Genomic DNA, 16630 nt, shown 5'->3' on the forward strand with positions numbered 1-16630 from the left:
CTCTCTTCTGAACCACTGGGTTGAAAAGACGCAGTTAGACTCATTTGATGTGGAGAATCATTCCCTTTTATCAGGTAAAGAAGCTGAAGTCTTTCTTTGTGAAGGTTAACTAAGATTTTTATAGCTACCCACTATACAAAAGTAGGCTGTAACTTTGACTCTAGGTATTGTTTAAATTTTGAATTAGGTTTTTCCTAATAGAATAGGTAGACACCTTCTTTTTTGCTGTATGAGAGGTGATCACTGGTTACCACTGGTTGCCTGTGGAGTGTTCCCTCCAGAAGTGAGGACTGTAGAAGTTATAGGAAGAAAACACGTTTTGACTGAGTTTTGTGGACTGTCTTTATGTCGTAGGTACTTTGAAATTTTTCAGGGTGATACTTTGGAACTGTATACCCTGGCTCATCTGGATGATGCGTTGAGAAATGATATATTGGTGGGGGATAGGGGTGGGATTGCATTTCCTAATATTTTCTAAGAGTTGGTTTTCATAACGTGCCTCATTCAGTTTCACACCTAAATATTAACATTTTCCTTTGTTGTAGAATGCATATGTAACTTCTCTCTGACAGTTATATGTGTAGACTCCCTTAAGGCACTGTGTGTTATATTTGTAAAGCCGACACTTTGAGGTACTGAAGAAATACTCAGTGATTAATAGTTATTGAAAAGACCACATTGGATTGTGAGGTCAAAAAACAGATGTCTCTGAAAAAAAAAAAAAAAGAGGGTAATTTGAAAGAAATGAAACAGTTCACAATGTGGTGTAAACTCTCCTCTTCCACCTCCTCCTCCTCTCTTTCTTATTGATTTCTCCCATGCCACTCATATAGCTTCAAGATCCTTGGATATATATTGTCTTTTTTTTTTTTACACTATCCCACCGCCATGTACCCCTTTTAGTGTTTCTACAATCCTAATTGACCTTACACTTCACTGCAAAATACACTTACCAGGACCAGGAATCTAAAACTTGAAGAGAGGAATGTCACTGCTCCCAGCCAATGTGGCGACTCAGGAAGGGATCCAGGGTTCCTAGAACCTGAAATGATAGCAAGGGCAGTTTGTCTTAAGTGTGGTTCCCTGTTTGTTGATGGGAGTGCTATCATAACTATTACACATGATATAACATTGAAATGAAAAAGTAAATGAGGGGTTGCTGCATGTTGGGTAGTGGGACACAGTAGAAACTGGGTAACCTTCTCAACAATGCTTATCTCTTATGGGAGATTATGGAACTATTCAGAGCTAGGAGAGGCCCTGGGGGCCAATTCATGTGTTGTGGAGAACTGTCACTAAAGCAACAAGCCAGCTGTCGAGGTTCTCAGCAACTTTCAGGAGAGGCTGTTACCTGCCCAGTGGTAGGTGGACTTGATGATAAGAAATACAGAGTTTCTTCAAATAAGAAATATTGAATTTTTCAAGTAAGAAATATTCCTTAAAATGTCTTGAACTGAAAGGCTTTAGCCCAGGGCCTGTGGTTCTGTGTAGTGCTGGAGGTCAACAGTGCTCATTCAGAAACCATCTTTAGATCAAATGTATAAAATCCTCTGCTCCAAATGTTGACTGTAGTATTAATGATGATGAATGGTATATGCAATTTTAAAGCAATCCAATTAAAATAATACAGTTTGCTTTTCTCTACCCCAAATTTATTACTAAATTATTTATCTTAAGTTGATGATGTCCAGGAATTGAAAAGCTGCAATGTCTTATGACAGTAGAATCCTTTTATTTAGAAGGATAGGTGAGTATTCAGATGTTCAATGTAGAGATGATAGGCAAGTTTCTAAGAAAAAACATGCATTGTATCAGAAATACAGGGAGAAAAAGCCAAAACTGAGGGAAGTTTCTGAGGCCATGTTGACATGAGAATTTTGTCCATGAAAAAAGATGCAATAGAATGTCATAACGTTGGAGTGGAGGAATTCTTGGTGACCACCTAGGCCTAGCCTCTGATTCTCTGGAGACAATTCCAGAAGGGATGTGTGGAGGGGCAGTAAGCCACATCTGGGTTCCTGACTTCCAGATTAGTGGTGTTGCCTCTGTATCATTACATCACTTTGGAAAGAATCAAAGAAGAGAGAAAGTTAACAGGTTATAAGCAACTTCAATAGTGCCAGAGTATCCTTTATCTATTACTACATAACAAGCTTCCCCCAAACTCAGTGGCTTAAAATGATAACCCCCTTATTTGCTCACAATTCTGAGGGTTGGCAAAAAGGGCTAAACCCACTGGAATGGATTGCCTCTGTTTCACATGATGTTACTAGGCTCACTCAGACATCTGTGGTCAGCTGGCAGTCAAAGCCTTACTCACCTGTCTGGGGAGTTGGTTGTAGACTTAGTGATGAGCTGACAGGGCCATAAGTCTGCCATCTAGAAGGCTGGTCCATCATTCCTTACAAAACTGTGACCTCAGGGTGCCCAGTGGCAATGGCTTCAATGCACAGATTTCAAGCTGACTTCACATTAACTAAGGTCTTGTTGACCAAAGCAGGTCAAGGTGCCTGGCTTCAAGGCAGGAAATGGGGGATATAGCTTTCCCTTTTTGATGGATGGTGCCATTAAGTTACATTGTAAATGGGCATGTATGTGATAAAATGTGGGAGGAATTGGGGGTCATTTTTGCTATTGACTGCATCTAGAAATGAAATAGGTTCTTTATACACGTAACCTCATTGAATTCTGATCTGAATTCAGTGGCGCTGGTAGAAGTGATCCCCTGATCTGAACTCAGTGGGGCTGGTAGAAGTGATCCCCGGAGCTGAAGAGGCTGAAGTTTGGGGACCGAACAGCTCACCTGTCATCATATAGCTAGTGAGAGGAGGAGTGAGGTGCAGATCCAGCCTGTCTCCTATTTCCCTATTAGCCAACATTAACAGAGGGAGTCCTTTCAGAGTTGGCAGAAGGCTTACCATTGAAGTTAGGTACTCAGATGTTTACCTGGGCTCCAAGAAAACATCTGCCACTTTCTATCACTCTCTGTCTTCACTTACAGAACCTGGATTTCTACCTATATAAAATGAGTATAATAATATCTGCTACCTGGCATTGTATGAGGCTTGAATGTGTTCAATGCACTCAGCCTGCTTTCCTGACCAGAGTTGGCTAGTTATTGTTCTTAAAGACAGTTCGCAAGATAAGGTTACAGGGTACTTTTTCCAGGTAGTTGAGAGGAATGGTAAATTCTGCATTTGGGGCACAAAACTGGTGCTGGTGCTTGGAAGGACCCCGGAATGCTGCATAAGAGTGGTGATTAATTTATCTCTCTCATTTTAGTGCTTGTTTTGAGGGGGCAGAGGCTGGGTGTGGCCAACACCATTGTGTCCCTTCAGATCCCCCTAGATCCCTTGGGCTGATTCCATCTGCCCACTCTCCAGCTTCTGTAGAACTTGGTGCTTATGACTCATACCTACATAATTCTTCGACATTATGCTAATTCCTGGGACAGCCTTAATTTCTCTTGTAAGAGCATGAAAACATGAGTTTCCTGCTCCACCCTGCCCCAGGCCTTTAAAGCCAGAGACTGAGAGACATAAGAGCACATCTCATATGACACATAGGACCACGGGATATATATACCATGGTACAATGGACATTTCCCCACCTCCTCAGCTTCTCAAAATATATCAGTTTCTCCATCTGCAGCATGGGTATAGCAACATTTGCCATGGATTGTTAGTCTGGGAAACTTATAGGAGTAGAGATGGCAAGGAAGATTTGTGGTTGTTAGGGGTTGGGTGAGATGTGCTGGCAAGTTTTGCTCCAGAGTTCTCCTTTATTCCATCAAGACCCACTGAAACCAAATAGCAGGTTTTGCTGCCTATTCTCTTGATGTCCTGATGCTCATCCTCTCTTGGCAGGCTTTTGCTCAGAGGAGCTCATGATTGTGCATACTTCATTAGAAAAGCCGTCACACCTCAATAAACAGAGGCTTCAATATTCAGAATGGTAGTTTGGCCTGGGTCTCCTTTTCTGAGACCAGAGCCTGAAGGTGCAGTCAGGCTTTTATTGGGGGAACTAATCCCAGGGACAGGACGTGAAGGACCACCTGCATGGTCCATGGTGAGGCAGGTGGAGCCAGTCCAAGGAGAAACTCCTAAGGTGGTCACAGCGTGTGACAACCAGCTCTCCATCCCCTGAGACCACTTGAAGAATGAAGACTGTTTTTCAGAATCACCCAGGGGAAGGATGAAGAGGATATTCATGTCTGGGAGTCATCATCCTCCACTGGACCAGGAGGTACTGGCACCCCACATTTCTGGGCAGTGTCTGAATGTGTGTCAAACAAACTTCCTCTGGTACAAGAGAGTCATCTAAGTAGGATCCTGGAAAATTTTGCTGCATAATTTACTGTGCAAAATTCCTGTATCCTTCATGTCTACTTTAAGGATCTGCCTTTCACTTCAAGATGTTAGGTGTCAAATTGCTCTTTCTTTGAATGTGGTCCTGTGTTAAGACTCAGTTACAGGCTGCTCATTTTTGTGGGTTACAGATAAACACAGGAGTAGGTTTGGCTATGCTATCCAGCTGAGGTAGATCCCATACCTCTCTCAGCAAATAAGCCATATACACCATGCAGCCAGAGATCAGTCAATAAAGAGAGGTCAAGTTCAAGTGCCCCCTCTGTGCTCATTGCAAAAATTGTGGCTCCTTCCCGCTATTATCTGCTTGTCTCCCACACTGAATTTATTCCCTTTCCTGACTTCCACAATTCACTTCTTCCTAGACTGTCACACATTGTCTTGGCATTTCTGGAGATTTCAGGTAACAACACAGCCTGTTCACACCAGAGCCTCCAGCCCCTGCTCCCTGTGTCCCTGACGTGGCTGGTCCTCATATCCCCCAATACCACCTCACCCCTGTCCTGCCTTGGCAGATGGCTCCTACTTGAATTTTATCTAGTTACTAATTTCTGTGATCTACTTAATGATCCATGACACAAATCTATTATTATGACAGAGTGCAGTATCAGAATAATCAGTATCTTTGAGAAAATGCAGTTGCCAAACATTGGAAAATATGGCCGTTTCCAGGACTGTTAAAGAGAAGGAAAATTAGCAAAAGCTTAGCTTTACAAAACCTTGTTATCAGGATTGACTGTGAATTTGCAGCATGTGCTCAGAACACTAGAGTCAAAAAATAGATTCAGATGTCCACTTCAATCTCCGTGCTGAAGTGGACAGGGCAATGTACTTTCTTCACTGAAATGGAAGGAAAGCATGTTTTCATTGCTGTGAAAAGAAATATATGTACTAGTGTAGCTCTAACATAATGACAAACTAAGAGGCTGGGATCATTGAAAATATTGCTGTTGCAGAACTAAGCATTTAAACATGTCATTAATTATTAGTATAATTTCTGGCATTTTCTAAAAGGCCTAACAACTTGTTTTTGGCACAAGAAAAAAATATATATATATTTGCTGCATGTGCTCTTTTTTTCCTGCAAAAAGAAAGAAAAAAGATTCTATTGTAAAAATAACCACTTCTGTAATTTTGCAGGATTTGGAAGTAGAAGGAAAAAGCACAAAGGTAAGCAATTTCACTTTTGTGATTCCTCGTTTATCACTCATATTTCAGGAAAAGAATGTCTCTTAAACAAAGAAACTCAGTCAGGCACATGCCAGCACCAAACCACCCAGCATTCTCCTCTGTACTCTAGACGTGTTCTCTGGGTGATTGTCATACATGCAAGTATGGACCCAGAGAAGAGGGGTTTGGCAGTGCCACGGCTATCCCATCAGCCAGTCCTTCCCACTTAAACGTGGTTGGCTTGTGGTTAGGGACCAGGATACCAAGAGGATCTCCTCCCATAACAGGGGGTGAACATGGCCACACAGAATCTATTTCATTTGAGGGTGCAGGACTAATAAGCCCGGGTTGGCAATAGGAAGGAAAGAGTTCCCTTGGTCCAAGGACCACCTGACAATCCCAAATATATCCAAAAGATTTTTGTCAGCTAAGGTATAACTTTTCAAATAAACTTAAATTATGTCCCCACAGACATGGAAGGAATAATAAAATGTTTGACAAATAATGGAAAACAGGAGTACCTGAAATAGTAGACTGCTTTAGGCAGCCAAGTGAATGGGTGGGTCTTTCCTGGCCTGTGTGCTTGTCATGGTTCAGCAATGTTTGCTGGTATCTACTACTGGGAAGGTATGAGCAATGGTGGTGGGGAGACATGATAGGTGGGTCCTTCCCTTAAGGACAATGGGCAATGGCTCTGTAGATCCAGAGTTGCTTTTTTGGGGAAACAACAGGGGATCAGTGGAGCCAAGAGGAAGGCAGCCCAAGGAAGCTGGAAGTAATCAGGACAGCTGAGTCCTGAGTGATAAGCAGGAATTAAAGGCCTCTGTATGGGTGCTTGTGCACACTGGGTACCAGGGAAGGGGTCCTCTGAGGGCTGAGTTGCCTTTATAGGTTTTCAGGTCAGAAGAAGTATGGAGCACTAGTGTAAGCTGGGTGAGTTCAGGAGATCAGTTCGGGGAGGGAGGCAATGGCCTGTTCACTAAAGGCCTCATACTAGGTTTAAGGAGGTTAGACCTCATCATGGGGCCACAAGCAACATTCCACTAGAAGAATGACAAAATCAGATTTGTATATGTAAGCTGTGAGTGGATTTTTTAGGCCAGTATAGGAGGACAGTAAGCTTTGAAGAATCTTCAGATGGCTTTGAAATCATCACATAGGATTTTCTCATACTTTATGTGATGTGTTTCTTTTAGAAAAATATCTTAAGGCAAATGTCATGAAGTTCTTGTTCAATGTCATAGCAGGAATTCCCATCACTTTGTACTTTTGGCCAGGCATGCATCTCCACTTGCTCCCTCAACTGCCTCACCACTGGCTGCATGGCCATCCCACCCAAAAGCAGGCTTGTCTCCAACATTTCCACTCCCAGAGCACAAATTGGGGCCACGGCCTTCTTTTAAGAAGGGAATTCTGTCTCCCTTAGCTGGATCACTTCCTGCCTGGAGTCCTGTACTTTCTGTCTCCCTTGGCTGGACCACTTCCTGCTTGGAGTCCTATACTTTATTTGCCTTATTACACTTACTAGACAGGAAACTTCACAGGTGAGGACTGCATGTGTGGGCGCACACATGTGCACGTGCTTGTGTGAATGTGGGCATGGGTAGGGGGAGTTGTTTTGGACACTGTGCTATCCTTCTGCACATTCCTAGCAGAAGCTTCCCTGAACGCTGTTTAAGGTAAGAGCTAAAGTGCATTAGAGACTGAGTGCAAACCATTTGAAAACCGTGGGACATTCTGGCTGCAAACAAACAAATTCACTTATTTCCCGGAATCTATATACATTATGTATTTTTTCCTTTCCTTATAACTATATTTGATAATTAAATAATTGCCTTACCTGTAACAATAATGTAACTTTTTTTTTTCTTTTTTTGGTCAAGGTTTCATTGCTATGGGCTTTCAGTAGGGGCACATGGGTCTCCCACTAAGCAGGCAGCAAGTAGCTCATGGTTGGAGACACAGCACTGGAATAGTCAGGAGGGTCTGCTGAGGTCAGGCCTACCCCTCCCACTCACACCCACAGACGAGCTGTGTCCACAGCGGTGCATTCTGTCTTGTCAAGAAATCCTATCTAACAAAGGAAATAGTCAACAAAACAAAGAGGCAACCCACAGAATGGGAGAAGATATTCGCAAAAGATATTCTGAGGGTTTTGAAGGGGCGGGGGGTGGGAGGTTGGGGGAGCCTGGTAGTGGGTATTATGGAGGGCATGTATTGCATGGAGCACTGGGTGTGGTGCATAAACAATGAATTCTGTTACACTGAAAAGAAATTAAATAAAACAAAAAAAAAAAGAAAGAAAAAAAATGACACTATAGACAAAGGGCTGATATCCAAGATCTATAAAGAACTCCTCAAACTCAACACCCAAAAAACAAATAACCATGTCAAAAAATGGGCAGAAGACATGAACAGACACTTCTCCAAAGAAGACATATAAATGGTTATCAGACCATGAAAAAATGTTCATCATCATTAGCCATCAGGGAGATTCAAATCAAAACCTCATTGAGATAACACCTTATACCAGTTAGAATGGCCAAAATTATCAGGACAGGAAATAGCGAGTATTGGAGGGGATGTGGAGAAATGGGGAAGCCTCTTAAGCTGTTGGTGGGAATGCAAGTTTGGTGCACCACTTTGAAAAACAGTGTGGAGATTCCTTAAAAAAAAAAAAAAATTGAGCTACGCTATGACCCTGCAATTGCACTACTGGGAATTTGTCCCAAAGATACAGATGCAGTGAAAAGAAGGGCTGGCCATATGTACCCCAATGTTCATAGCAGCAATGTCCACAATAGCCAGACTGTAGAAAGATCTGAGATACCTTTCAACAGAGGAATGGATAAAGAAGATATGGTCCATATATATAAAGGAATACTACTCAGCCATCAGGAAGGATGAATACCCAATATTTTATCAAAATGGATGGGACTAGAGGAGATTTTGTTGAGTGAAATAAATCAAGCAGAGAAGGTCAATTATATGGTTTCACTTACTTGTGGAGCACAAGGAATAACATAGAAGACATTAGGAGAAGGAAAGGAAAAGTGAATTGGGGTAAATCAGAGGGGAAGACGAACCATGAGAGACTATGGACTCCAAGAAACAAACTGAGGGTTTTGGAAGGGAGGGGGTTGAGGGGAGGGTAAACCTGGTGGTGGGTATTAAGGAGGGCGCAGATTGCATGGAGCACTGGGTGTGGTACATAGACAATGAATCTTGGAACACTGAAAAAATAAAATTAAATTTAAAAAAAGAAAAAAAAGAAATCCTGTCTAGGCACCAAAAATATCAACGTGTAGAAAAACATGTTTTATTGCTTCACTAAAGACACTGAAAATACACTTTTCAATAGAGATATGTCTTTTTCCTGCCAGTCAAGGTCTCCCTAATTATCAAGACAAAAGCAAACTCTGGAGGAGCAGCAGAGATGCCAAGGCTGCAAGGTTGTGGCACCTGTAAGCCTGCATCCCTTGGCTGCCCTCTCCTTTGGGCCTCTTCTCAGGACTGTGTATGGATGGGAGCCATGCAGGGCACAGGCTGCAGGCTGGCACCCACGATGGTCTCATGGCACAGAAACCGCACCACAGCATGTGGTGGCCAGTGGCCTGGGTGACATCATGCAGACAGAAAGCAGCTGTGCCACTCCTCAGGCTGGCAGACCTCCCCACTTCTTCCAAAACTAGCAGCAGTCTGTGCTTAGACAGGGCTTTCACCTGTCTGTCTCCCTCCAGAATCTAGTCTGATTATTTCAGCTCTGGTGCTCTCTCCCTCTAGCCCCTCAGCGTCACCTCCCCTCCTCTCACTGCTCTTCTGATCAGTTCCAGGAGGAAAAGAAAGTAAAAGTCTTGATATGTCAAGTGACCTTGATGCCACCTGCCCACAACCTGGGGGGCACCATAGGCAAAACTGACAAGGTTTGTTTGCCTGAGAAGCAAAGGATGTTTGCATTTTTCCTTGACACAGTCTTCAGACCCCTGACCTCTCACTGTCACAGAAATAGCTGCTACCCCAAAACTAAAATAGTAACAGGAGTCAGCCAGTGTCTTCAGACTCAAATGCCCACAAAAGCTTCCACTGTAATTTAAATGGCAGGCTCTAATAGGGATCCCCTTGCAGGTTGGCCACGTCCTCCTCCTTGCAGGGGACAGAAAGGGCCATGAAGGGAAGAGCTGCCTGGTGGCCAGAGCAGGGTCGCCTGCAGCAGAGATGTCGGGCCAGCCGGCTCCTTCCCTTCCCTCATTCTGCATTGTTGTGAAGAGTGGGTGAGTCCACAGATAATAAGAAAAGTAGGAAAGCCCACAGCAAGTAGTTGAGAACATCTGCAGTTTATTAGAGAGGCTGGGAGGAGACAGGGGAGTCTCCGCCTTCTCCAAGGCACCCAGAACTTCCCTGTCCCCTTGCACTTAGAAGGGGCTCCTCATACCTGTTCTTTCCACTCCTCTGGGATGGAACCTTTAATCACCGGTGTCATTAGCTCTGTTTTGCAGAAGAGGTCTGGGTCCTGGGAGCTGCCCTGTTCTGTGAGGAGCTTCACTCTGAACCACACTTCAAAACCTGTTTTTGCAGAGTGGTTGCACGAGCTTGCATTCCCACCAACAGTGGAGGAGGGTTCCCCTTTCTCCGCATCCTCGCCAGCATCTGTCATTTCCTGACTTGTTCATTTTAGCCATTCTGACTGGTGTGAGATGATATCTCATGGTGGTTTTGATTTGTATTTCCCTGATGCCGAGTGATATGGAGCACTTTTTCATGTGTCTGTTGGCCATCTGGATGTCTTCTTTGCAGAAATGTCTGTTCATGTCCTCTGCCCATTTCTTGATTGGATTATTTGTTCTTTGGGTGTTGAGTTTGCTAAGTTCTTTATAGATTTTGGACACTAGCCCTTTATCTGATATGTCATTTGCAAATATCTTCTCCCATTCTGTCAGTTGTCTTTTGGTTTTGTTCACTGTTTCCTTTGCTGTGCAAAAGCTTTTGATCTTGATAAAATCCCAAAAGTTCATTTTTGCCCTTGCTTCCCTTGCCTTTGGTGATGTTCCTAGGAAGATGTTGCTGCGGCTGAGGTCGAAGAGGTTGCTGCCTGTGTTCTCCTCAAGGATTTTGATGGATTCCTTTCTCACATTGAGATCCTTCATCCATTTGGAGTCTATTTTCATGTGTGGTGTAAGGAAATGATCCAATTTCATTTTTCTGCATGTGGCTGTCCAATTTTCCCAACACCATTTATTGAAGAGGCTGTCTTTTTTCCATTGGACATTCTTTCCTGCTTTGTCGAAGATGAGTTGACCATAGAGTTGAGGGTCTATTTCTGGGCTCTCTATTCTGTTCCATTGATCTATGTGTCTGTTTTTGTGCCAGTACCATGCTGTCTTGATGATGACAGGAAAACAGCATGGAGGTTCCTCAAAATGTTGAAAATAGAACTACCCTATGACCCTGCAATTGCACTGCTGGGTATTTACCCTAAAGATACAAACGTAGTGATCCGAAGGGCACGTGCGCCCGAATGTTTATAGCAGCAATGTCTACAATAGCCAAACTATGGAATGAACCTAGATGTCCATCTACAGATGAATGGATAAAGAAGATGTGGTATATATACACAATGGAATACTATGCAGCCATCAAAAGAAATGAAATCTTGCCATTTGCGACGACGTGGATGGAACTAGAGGGTATCATGCTCAGCGAAATAAGTCAATCGGAGAAAGACAACTATCATATGATCTCCCTGATATGAGGGAGAGGAGATGCAACATGGGGGGTTGAGGGGGTAGGAGAAGAGTAAATGAAACAAGATGGGATTGGGAGGGAGACAAACCATAAGTGACTCTTAATCTCACAAAACAAACTGAGGGTTGATGGGGGGAGGGGGTTGGGAGAGGGGGTGGGGTTATGGATATTGGGGAGGGTATGTGCTATGGTGAGTGTTGTGAAGTGTGTAAACCTGGCGATTCGCAGACCTGTACCCCTGGGGATAAAAATATATGTTTATAAAGCTGTAAAAAAAAAAAAGAAAAAAGAAAAAAGAAAAAACAAAAAACAAAAAACAAACAAACAAAAAAACCTGTTTTTGCCCCTGACTCCCATCTGTGTTTACTTCCCTAGCTACTGATCTAGCTCCTTAATTCCATTCCCCTTATTGAGAAGTCTCAGAACTTAATGCCAATTTTCCTCTGCAAACCTCAGCTTCTCCCAGCCACTGTTCTGATGCTGGACACTGGCTGTCCTGCTTTGGCTAACTCCTCTCACGTAAGAGCCGGAACTCTATTCCCCCAGTCCCTGTGAGCAGGGGAGGGGGCAGCACTCAGACATTGCCCTAGCCATGGCCCAGGGACCCAGAGCTGGGGACGGCAAAGATTGCATTTGGAAAGTGGCAAGGATGGTATTTGCATCGAGGCCTCCTAACTGGTTTTCTCCTTGTCCTCATCCTGCACCCATGTACTCAAGACTGAGAAGTCCCTTCAGCTGACACCTAGACTTGCACCCAGGGTGTGTGATAATGTGCCCTACCTACCCTATGCCATTTGTTTCCTGCTCATGGGACAGTGCCTGAGGTGTAGATCAGGGCACAGTGTCAGATTCCATATGCCAGGACTCCGGCCTGAGTTCTGAGATTTCCATACCTCTCCTCTGTGCTCATTTGTCACCCCTTTCTAAGAGACACCTGTTCATTTTTATGAAGACAGGAAGAAAGAAAAATACATTTCAGAGCAGGCTGAGGAGCAAAGTGCTTTGCAGGCTTGGCTCATGGAGTGGAAACTAGAGATTTAAGGAAGGAAACCAGCAGCAAAGCTTCCATTTCTCAGTTTCTGTATCTGCAAAATGGAGATGCTAATTTACCGGTTTTAGCTCACACCCCAGGGCTCTGGGAGGATGAATGAGCTTTCATTTCCACATGGCACTGATGTGATAGAAGGTGCTATGTCAATAGCTGGAAGAAATATAAATAGTATGAACCGGATATTCAGGATGCTGGGGAGTCCCTTGATGATGAATCAAAATAAATTCTGCTCCAACAAATGAGTGTTTTAAGCAGTTAAAGTCCTGTTTCAACCAGGCATGGGCCTGGATTCATGGTTAAAGAACCCTGTTATTTTGTTATTTGTTCGCAGCTCTGAGTGTGTCTGTGCCCACTGGTGGCACTTGGCAGGAGCCTAATGAGGTGGGGACCATAGCCACTGCCATCCTTTGCATGGGAGAGGGCGTTGAGGACCACAGACGTTAAGTAATGTCCTGAAGTCACATAGTTGACAAGGGCCATGAGCTGGAGCATCCTGACGCTGGGCCATGCTTGGAAGGATGAAACTTCTTCTGCTCCCCTCATTCAGGGCTGATGGGGTATGAAAGGTTGACTCTTTCTGGCTTTGTTGCATCTCCGTCTTCATGTACCTCTGCTCCCAAATATGCCTCTTTTCCGAGAAGCTCAGAAATGTTCTTTGCTGTCATGCTTCCCATGTTTGGAGCCAATCACTTCAAGAGGGACCCTGTGCAACCCTGCCCAGCAGATCCCAGGCGTGATGAATGCCCCTCTCTGAGACTGGTTGTTCTGTCACACATTTTCTTTCTTTCTTTCTCTCTCCCTTCCTTCCTTCCTTCCTTCCTTCCTTCCTTCCTTCCTTCCTTCCTTCCTTTGTTTCTTTCTTTTTACTTGATTTAGAGAGAGATCACAAGTAGGCAGAGCAGCACGCAGAGAGAGAGGGGGAACCAGGCTCCCCACCAAGCAAAAAGCCTGACGCAGAACTTGATCCCTGGACCCTGAGACCATGACCTGAGCCGAAGGCAGAGGTTTAACACACTGAGCCACCCAGGTGCTCTCTGTCATACATTCTCTTGTAATATCCAGCTATGCATCCTGGTTGTTCAATCAGCTGTTCTCCTTGTAGTAAGCCTGTTTACCCACATGTCACTATTACTCTGTTCTTGGGGCTATTAAATATTCAAATTCTGCGAACTTTCTTTCGGAATCTATTTCCAATCTTCTTTTTATTAAGTTTTTTTCTAAGATTTTATTTATTTATTTGACAGAGAGAATAAGAGAGCATAAGTAGGGAGCCTGGCATGGGGCTCGATCCCAGGAACCTGGGACCATGACCTGAGCTGAAGGCAGACACTTCACCGACTGAGCCACCCAGGCACTCTTGTACTTCAAATCTTCTCAACCAGTTTATCTGCATGCTTTCAGACATCCTTCCAGTTCCTCCCCACTCCCTCATGAGGTTGTGGAGTTGTGTGGTAACAGGGCCTGCTTCCGGCTTTGTGTGGAAGTACTGTACTATCCACCAGGAGCCAGTGCCATGGAGCTCGGCAGTCTCCACCTGGATAAACCCTGACTCCTTTCTCTGACCTGTGCACCCACCCTGCGGTTTCTGTATGCTTTTCTCCTAACTCCAGCATGTGCACTGACTTCAGAGGACTTGGATCACAGGCTTAGAGAGCTGGGGACACCTGTGGATTGATGTCGTTCCTGGGAGCCTGTAACCAGTGATGGACTGGTAGGGGTATAAAAGTCCAGCTTCCTTGCTTCAAGTCAGGTCATTCCTTACCCTCCAGAGACCTCTTTGGAGTCAGGCTGAAGCTCCCCTCTGGGATTTCCCTGACGTCCCACCCGGGTTTGCATTCTTCCCTTCCTGTCCTCCCTTCCTGCGCCCTTCCTGCCATCCCAGCCCTCCCCCGGGGATGGGGTGGTAAATCTTCTATAATCAGTCACTGCCCCACGGGTCCTCACCTTGGGGTCTGATTCTAGGAGAACCTGTGTAAGACACTTGAGTTTCAAGACTAGCTAGAGGTCCAGAAGACTGTCTGGATAACCTCATCTGTGTGACCCTGGGCATGTTGTTCAATGGTCCTGTGTTCAGAATTCTCACTCAAAATAGGGTCTGCCAGTTCTAACTTTCTGAGACTTCACACCTAAGGTCCATAAAGGGAGGCTGCTTTAAGGAGGTATCATGACATCATGGAGCTAGATCTCCAGGACAAATGTTGCTTTGCCACTTATTAATGCTGTGCATGCATGCATGCACAGTGTACATGCATGTGTGTGCTTGTGAAAGTGAGAGACAGACCTTGGGCAAGCTGCTTAATCTCTTCAGGCCTGTGGTCTAAACTGTACAATGGGGACAATAATAGCATCTTCATCATTTGGGAGGAAAGCATGGCATCACCCTTGTAATATGTGTGTGGCATGGAGCCTCATGCTTGCATTCAAGATGCACGAAACAGTGTGTCTTTTACACTTTTCCCATTGAAGCCATAGCCCTGAAGGCATCTGGGAATGTTTCTAAGGGAATTCTTTCCCAATCATGGATCTCAGAGGCCCTCTCCTGTTCCCTGACATTGGAAAAAGTGGAAAGACTCTCCTTGGTATTATGCAAAGGTACACAGGGAGCTGGGAGATGCATAGCCAGTTTCCAAGGTGAAGGAAGCAGACCCCACAACTCATGGGCTGTGGGGTGGGCACAAGCATCTGGCACTGGCCTTTGCAAAGACTCAGAAGGAGGATGGCTTCAGCTCTGTGAGGGACAAGAAGATATTCATCTCTGGGACAATAGTTAAAAAAATAAAGTGAAACAATTTACCCTTGCCTTTGGCTCATGCAGCAAGCATTGCTTTATAATTAGAGGATTTTGCCAGGGAAAGAATGTCAGAAATTTATGGCACCAATGCCTGCTCATTGGATGCCCGCATATAAGAGGAAAAGGACAAAACACTCAGGAAAATTAGAAACCATTTAGAAAATAAATCCCTAGGGTATCTGTTGAATTTCAATTGGTGGAGAAACACTGCTACTTTTCCTACTATACTTTCTTGTCTCTTTTCTCTGCCCCAATCAGGCCACACTTTTGAAGGGATAGCTGAATCCTTGGCTCCTGATCAGCAGGAACTCCTGAGTTGTCATAAAACCATGCCTTGAGAAGGTGGGTTCTGAATCTACAGAAAGCTTCCTGTCTTCAGATCAATAGGTAGGCAAGAGATTCATTTCACTTGAACATGTAATGAGTGCAAGATGTCTTAGATGTTACAGAGCATATGAAGATGATTGTAATAGAGCCTCTGCCTGTAAGGCTTATAATCTAGGAGTAGGGAAGAAAGAAAACCAAAAACATCCAAAGCAAAGAGAAAAAAGTTCTGTGAAGGAATTGCAAAGTGGGAGAACTGGGGTCAAAGAAAAAAAATTGTTTCTGACCTGAAGGCTGGGGCTGTAATGGCCCCTGCCTCACCACCCCCTCACCACCAACCCCCACCCCCAACCAGATGGTTTCCAAGTGGCTGGAAGGAGCCCCTGAAGTCATACTGCTTATCTCCCTACAGAACTTTTTTTTTTTTAATTTTTTTTTATTTTTTCAGCATAACAGTATTCATTATTTTTGCACCACACCCAGTGCTCCATGCAATCTGTGCCCTCTACAATACCCACCACCTGGTGCCCCCAACCTCCCACCCCCCACCCCTTCAAAATTCTCAGATCGTTTTTCAGAGTCCATAGTCTCTCATGGTTCACCTCCCCTTCCAATTTCCCTCAACTCCCTTCTCCTCTCCATCTCCCCTTGTCCTCCATGCTATTTGTTATGCTCCACAAATAAGTGAAACCATATGATAATTGACTCTCTCTGCTTGACTTATTTCACTCAGCATAATCTCTTCCAGTCCCGTCCATGTTGCTACAAAACTTGGGTATTCATCCTTTCTTTCTTTCTTTTCTTTTTTTTTTTTTTTTTTACAGCTTTATAAACATATATTTTTATCCCCAGGGGTACAGGTCTGTGAATCGCCAGGTTTACACACTTCACAACACTTACCATAGCACATACCCTCCCCAATATCCATAACCCCACCCCCTCTCCCAACCCCCTCCCCCCATCAACCCTCAGTTTGTTTTGTGAGATTAAGAGTCACTTATGGTTTGTCTCCCTCCCAATCCCATCTTGTTTCATTTACTCTTCTCCTACCCCCTCAACCCCCCATGTTGCATCTCCTCTCCCTCATATCAGGGAGATCATATGATAGTTGTCTTTCTCCGATTGACTTATTTCGCTGAGCATGATACCCTCTAGTTCCATCCACGTCGTCGCAAATGGCAAGAT

Source organism: Lutra lutra, chromosome 9 (assembly GCF_902655055.1).
Source record: "Lutra lutra chromosome 9, mLutLut1.2, whole genome shotgun sequence".
NCBI classification, from domain to species: Eukaryota; Metazoa; Chordata; class Mammalia; order Carnivora; family Mustelidae; genus Lutra; species Lutra lutra.